Consider the following 6,798-nt stretch of genomic DNA (forward strand, 5'->3'; position numbering starts at 1 on the left):
AAATCTCAATATTATTTTAGGATGTTTATTTTGTTTTCAACATAATTCAAATAAGTTCTTTAATAATAGTCTGTTTCTTATTGTTTTATGTACATATTCTCAATGAGATCAAGTAATTTGGAGGTGGGATCCTTATGAAGTCTTCCCTAGTTGGACTAGCCACACCACCAGGTAGGTAAAGAGGAATATAATTAAGTATGAGATTTTATTAATAAGTTCTTTAAGGAATCCTCACACTATACATGCTATGGAGATGTATAATTTCACCTAAATCCATTAATGGATGTAAAGATAATGTGGAACAAGCATCTCCTATAAGTTTGATTGAAACTACTATGGACTATGAAGAACATATCAAGTAATGGTTTACTTAAAGAAGAAGGTATTTCACAACCTATATAATTTCATATAACATGACTTCATATGAAGCACAATATAAGAACTATAGGAAACCTATAAAGTAATCCAAAGTTTGAAAAATTAGATACATATTAAAGAGAAATATACCAAAAACATATATGGTTGATATGATTTAGAGGAATCTCACAAAGAATGGTATTTATATAGTTATCATTTATGGAAAGAAAATTACTTTTAGTAAGCCATCTTGTATAACCATAGTCTTCCATTTGTCAACTCAATTCATCTCAGGTGGTTGTAATGAATTATTGTTATTCTCCCCACTCTAGTCTAATTCCTCCTAGTGACATGTTGACCTCGTATAAAGTGTTTTGATGTAATGGATTCAAGCCTTTTTGTTAAGGGGCCTTGAGCCTCAAAGAATATCTTATCCTTGCTTACAAGATAGAGGGTGGGGTGCTTAGTTATGTGGGGAAAATAAGCATACCCTTCCATCGAATAGAAACATCAGCGAGGAAAGTAAGGAGCCTATTATGACTACTAGTGTTCAACTTGTATATTATCCAATGGAGGGTTCCTTCTAGATCCACAATCAAAGGTTTGCAACTATGAGGATGATATTTTGGACATTAATGGTTTTATTTATTTATATCTTGTTAGCACTTCATAGTTTTCTCTAGGCTAAAAGGAGAAACCTCAGAGGTAACCACAAACCTCTTTTGGTTGAATGACTAGTCTTATTCAACTTTAAGGGGCTCCCTCACTGAGCAGACTCAGAGATAAAACTTAGAATATGTTTTTTCATAGAGACCAGTTCTGAAAATGTTTAAAATTTTGGTATGGGGTAGTAGAGGATTCGAGGAAAACTAGTGTAAGGTGATCATAACCATCTTGCTCCAACATGAGAATGTATCTCGCACCAATTTCACGTACACGGGCTCAATTAATATGGATTTTAGATTAAAAGACAAAGTGTAGTATAATGAAGGTGGGGATATCAAGGAATTCATTAGAAATAACAAAATAACTAACAATTCATTACTACATCTTAGATAAATGACTATTAGGAAGAAAACAAAAAATTATCAAAGGCATACATATTCGATTTTCAAATTGAAATATTTGGCAGAACTAGACATGAGCATATAAAATGAATTCAAATGTAATTTCTCCATACACCTTCAAATCCGTTTAAAAAGAAAACACAACAAGGATAATATATAACTAAAAAGAAGTTAGCCCAACTGGTCAAGTCGTGCCTTGCCAAAATGGGAGGTCACAGGGTCAATTCTACCCGAAGCCCTTGGGGTTAGGTCTGTGATGGCCGAGGGGTGTGATCCTAGAGATCAGCCCTAGTTATTTCGTGGACGTAGCCTGCACCCCCTGACCACGGGTGTACGTGAACCACCGGGGAAAGAAAAAAAATATATATAACTAAAAAGAAACAAAATCTGAAACGTCCATACCATAAGTATCTTTGTAAATCCATTGGAATCTCTTCAACATTCAAACACATGCATTAACACGGATCACAACAAAAAACTGCAATAGTTTCCCCAACAATAATCAAAACCATCAACAACCTTCTCTATATTCATTAATCAAATATATTGTGTGTACATAGGATAACATCATGCCTAAATTCAATGCATATTCGATCCCACAGAGGGTCGATCTCAAAACTCAAAGGAGGAAAACTGTTGTTTTTCCAAATACTTGAAACCATAAATCATAAAAGTGTTTTTGTCTTTAAAAATATTTTTCTTATAAATAGAAAACCAACATATCTCTGAACATGATCATCATGAAGAAAAATAGTAAAAATCACAAAGCTCTTTCTAAGTATGCAAAAGGTTGTGTAGCATCCAAAAATTTGTGCTTTTGAAACTAGCACATGGTGGAATATTGATGAAGTGAGATGGCTGCCACATGTGTTCCATGCCATCCTCCTGAAAACTTGATAAGTGGTTTCCTTCCAATATACGTGTAGTAGTGTGGGCATGGACTGCATAGAAAATCTCTGAAGTTTCTTGTTGAATGTTCTATAGTCCTAACAAAATGCCTTTATAACAATAAATGCCATTTCAAAGCATTAGAATCATACTACTATAGCATCAGAGACCTTTGTATTTAACAAAAAATTCAAAACCTGAAGTAAGGCTTGATCACCTTCTCTTTCTTTTGCCTGAAGATTTACTGTTTGAAGCCTTGGTTCTCAATGTATGAGGAGTGAGGTCATGCTGTCCAACAGGAGATGACATAGCAGGTTTAGTTCCATGCACAGACTTAGATTTTAGTTCAAGCACCCTTTTAGGAGAAGACATTTCAACTTGTTATCTCAAAATCAAGCCCTGGAAGGCTGCAACCCAGGAAGACTTCAAGTAACTATTTCACACCAATCTTTTGACTAAGGCTTAGCCTCCTTAGCCTGAGAGGGCTCTCTCAAAGGGTTATTGATTTTGACTATAAATAAGATGGCTAACTCTCTTGAAATAACATTAACAAATATGGAGGCTGGACAAACATTGCACAGGTTTCCATTGGGCTTATGGAGTCAATCATACTTCAGTAAACAATGACACTGCTTTTACATAGAAGTCAGGGCATGTGGCATTTAGATGCTCAAAACACAACTCATAGAAAACCACAGTTTACAAATACACACAGGAAATCAGAGCAGCATAAGTGAATTCTGAGTGATTGTGTATTTATACAACTGTAAAAACATCAAGGACAAAGTAAAACCACACATCTTGAACATAGAAATAATGTATGAATCCTGAGAAGAAAAGCAGCAAATTATATTACTGAAACTGATTTTTTTCACAAGCCAAAACAATACTCTGTTTTGTAAAATATCCAACCCTTTGTACATCAGCTCTTATGCTATATATAGAGCTCTTTACACAACTTAGATTCCTCCTCCAACGTCAGGGAAATTCGAATTCAACCTACTATGACACCTATTGATACTCAAAACTAACTATTAAATGCAAATGACACCTAACTAGTAGTCCTAGAGACCCAATACAACTAGGAGTGTAACTCCTTATTATGACTAAAACAACCTTATCTAGACATTTGAACCATTCTTTGACACCTAACACTCCATGAAGTCGAATTTGATGAAGCCTCCCACGTGGTCATCTGACTGCTGAAGACAAACCCTAGAAATTAGGGAACATGTTTCCGTGTTTTTAGGTTTAGAATCCCTGAAAAATGGCACGTGGGACAGAGCCTTTATCTCCTCATCCTTGACACATTTTACGAAACTGAAGGAGGTTTTTGTAGACCATGTTGTCTAGAACAAAACCCTCTCCTGGTTTTTTAAAAAATTCCTCCAGCTGTTCATAATATGTCCTTGAAAAGCACGTGTCAAACAGGAAACTGTCCCTTGCTCTGTTCTGGCTGAAAAAATAGGTCTTGGGACAGAGGTCATAACATCTCGTACAAAATGTATTTGGAAAAAATGAAGGAGGTTTTTGTGAAAAAATCCATGCTGAACAAAAACCTCTTTTGGGTTTTTGAAACACTTCTCTAGCTGCCCAGAATAAGTCTTTGAAAAACAGGTGTAAAACAGGAGATGAAAAACGGCACCTACAGCAGTTTCGTAGCGCAACTTTGAACACACATTTCTCCCACCTCAGAATGGAATTGAAGAAACTGAAAGAGGTTTTTGTAATTAAACATGTTAGGAAGGAAAGCCTCTTTCCGTTTGAAAAATTGAGTTCTTAGCTGCTCTGGAAAGCTTCTGTAAGTTACCTAGTAAAACAGTTTTCTCTGCTGAAACAGGCTGCTACAGGGGTTTCGCAACGCGCTGCGAAAACACTGATTTCGTAGCACAAGGTTTAGCATGCGTATGTATCTTCATTTCTTGAATTTTCTTTTTGATTAGGGCTCAAACCTTCTCAAGTGATCTTATTACACCTCTGCAGCAACATCCCTTTCAAAATAATCTTCTTTTTCTTTCAAGGTAGATCCTCAAAAAACAAAACTGTCACCTTCAGCAGTTTCGTAGCGCGCTACGAAACTGCTGAGTTGTTTCAAAAATCATAGTTTCAACCCAAAACTTTGCTATTTGAGAAATTTTCTATTAAAACATTCTTTCAAATGTTTCAAGACCCTCCAAAACTGAATGGAAATGTTTGAAAAGATTATACCAAGCATAACTACCAAAACTTTGAAGCATATCCTTACTTGAAGTGAGATTTCTTTATGGAGATCCTTTTTTTTCTTTGAAATTTTGTTAGTGATAACACAACTGATGCTTCATACTTCTTTACCAATCCCCATGCCTCATCCAAACTTTGTTTCATGCTCCTTAACCTTGCTTCCAACACCAAATACATGACATATAAAGTTTTGCATTTCCTCCTCACAGGAATAGACCATTTGATGAAATGTTTGCTTCTATTAAGGGCCTGGGATTCGTCACGAACTTCATTGTCATAGTTTTCAAGAATATCCTGGACTGACTTTTTATAACTTTGATTTAGCTTCTTGAATTAGTTTACATGTTCCTTTCTTTCTTCTAGCTTCTCCAAATATCTTTGATATTCTTTCCATTGATTAAAAGGAAGTTTTCCCGGAGATTGAGCTACTTGCTTCATCTGCTGCACAAATATAAATTTGGACTTAGAAACCTCAACTAATGGCCTACTAAGTTCCACTGCAATCTTCTTAGCCTGCTCTACAAATGAAACATGCTTCCCTTTTTCTTTAGTAGTTGTTTCTGGAGAAGACTTCACCTTGTCATCCCTTGGTTTGATTATCTCCTTTGGGTCCTTGTTTCCTCTTCTTAAGAGTGTTGCTTTCACTTGATGTTTAGAAAGTTTCTCTTTCACCTTAACCATTTTGGGACCCTCCTTTTCATAATTTATAGCACTCTGTTCAGGTTGTATAGGTCTTCCTCTTACTCAGACTGCATTACTTTAGGTCCATCGCTTCTTCCTCTTTTCCATGATTTTGTTTGTCTCTCTGTTTGTCTTTAGAAATCTCTACCACTACCTAAGGGGCTACCTCTTCCTCATTCTTTTTAACTCTTGACCTTGTCCTAGGTCTCATTACAAATTGATCCTGAACCGTATCTTTAATCTTCACTTTAACCTTGGTGAGATGTGCTGGTGCCACCTTTACCTTTGCTTCCTTGTTTGTCTTCTTATCCTTCATGTTATGGTTTTTAGCCTTCTTACCAAGATTTATCATGGGGTTTTTACTTGGCTTTACATCTTCCCTTTTCATTGATTTTATCTCCTTCACTGAATGAATAACTTCCTTCTTGATTATTCCCTACCTTTTATGTTCCTCCTCATCTACCTTTATTGATGAATACCCACTTTGAGGCAATAAATATATACTAGAAAGGATATATGACCAATTTAGTTTCTTCTTTTCAACAACATATTTAACTAAAATCTCGATAACTGAGAAATGAAACAAATTGGAAGCATGATTGTCTTTTTGAATATGCACTTTAGCTGTCATTGTCTCTAAATGTTTGAGTAAAAAATAAGGTAGATTTATAGGTTTCCTCTGTGTAAATCCCATAACAACCTCAAATGGTATTGATAAACCCTATTGAATCTTCCTTCACAAGTCAAGTACCTTTGAATGACTTTGAAAAGATCAACATACCGCTCTTGAAGGAAAATAATGGGAAAGGTTGAGGCAAACTTTATCCAAAAATTATGCACAAACTATTTGAAAGCCATAGTGTCTAACTCATCTCCCTTAAACAACTTTTCCCTTACTGTAGGAAGATTAGTGGCATCAACAATAAGCTTTCAAGTTACAAGAATCTCCACATCTCCTAGCTTGACTCTACCATCTTGAAAACGGAGGCCAAACATACTTGCAAGCCTAATATGTTGGCGTATCTTCTGGACCCTTTGATAAAAGGGAATACAACCTGCATTTTCAAAGGCTACCTGAATAGAAAGTGTGGAGTTTATCAAGCTCAAGGTGCTAGGCTCAGTGTGCACTAGATCTCCACCCTTCCTACTAACAACAAGGGCCATTTTATCTTGATATCTAGAAGGTGTATCTCGACTTTGAATAAAAGACTAACGATGGTGACAACACGATTCAACTCACACAAATGGGTCAAAGGGTTGGTGACATAGCAACTTTTGAGGTTAACAAGTGAGGAGGTGAACATAGAATCACTTATCAAATTATTTCGATCTCTTAGCAATAAAAGAAAATGACAAAAGTTCATATTTATGAAAAATGACTGAGAACATGGAAATGAAACTAAACTATGAGATAAAACAAGGTGTGCACAAAGTTTGTTTCTTTAGCAGAAAATGTACAAAATTTGGCTGAACTTGATTAGGATACAGAATAGTAAAAGGTCAGGAACGTTGATTGACATCCTACTTCTTCCATCGCTGAGAATAAATCTATACACAGATGCATACCCTATTCAACAACTGTATG

The sequence above is a fragment of the Pinus tabuliformis genome, chromosome 2_2, assembly GCF_031772625.1.
Source record: "Pinus tabuliformis cultivar Carrire ecotype Pingquan chromosome 2_2, CPIR1, whole genome shotgun sequence".
In the NCBI taxonomy this organism is placed as follows: domain Eukaryota; kingdom Viridiplantae; phylum Streptophyta; class Pinopsida; order Pinales; family Pinaceae; genus Pinus; species Pinus tabuliformis.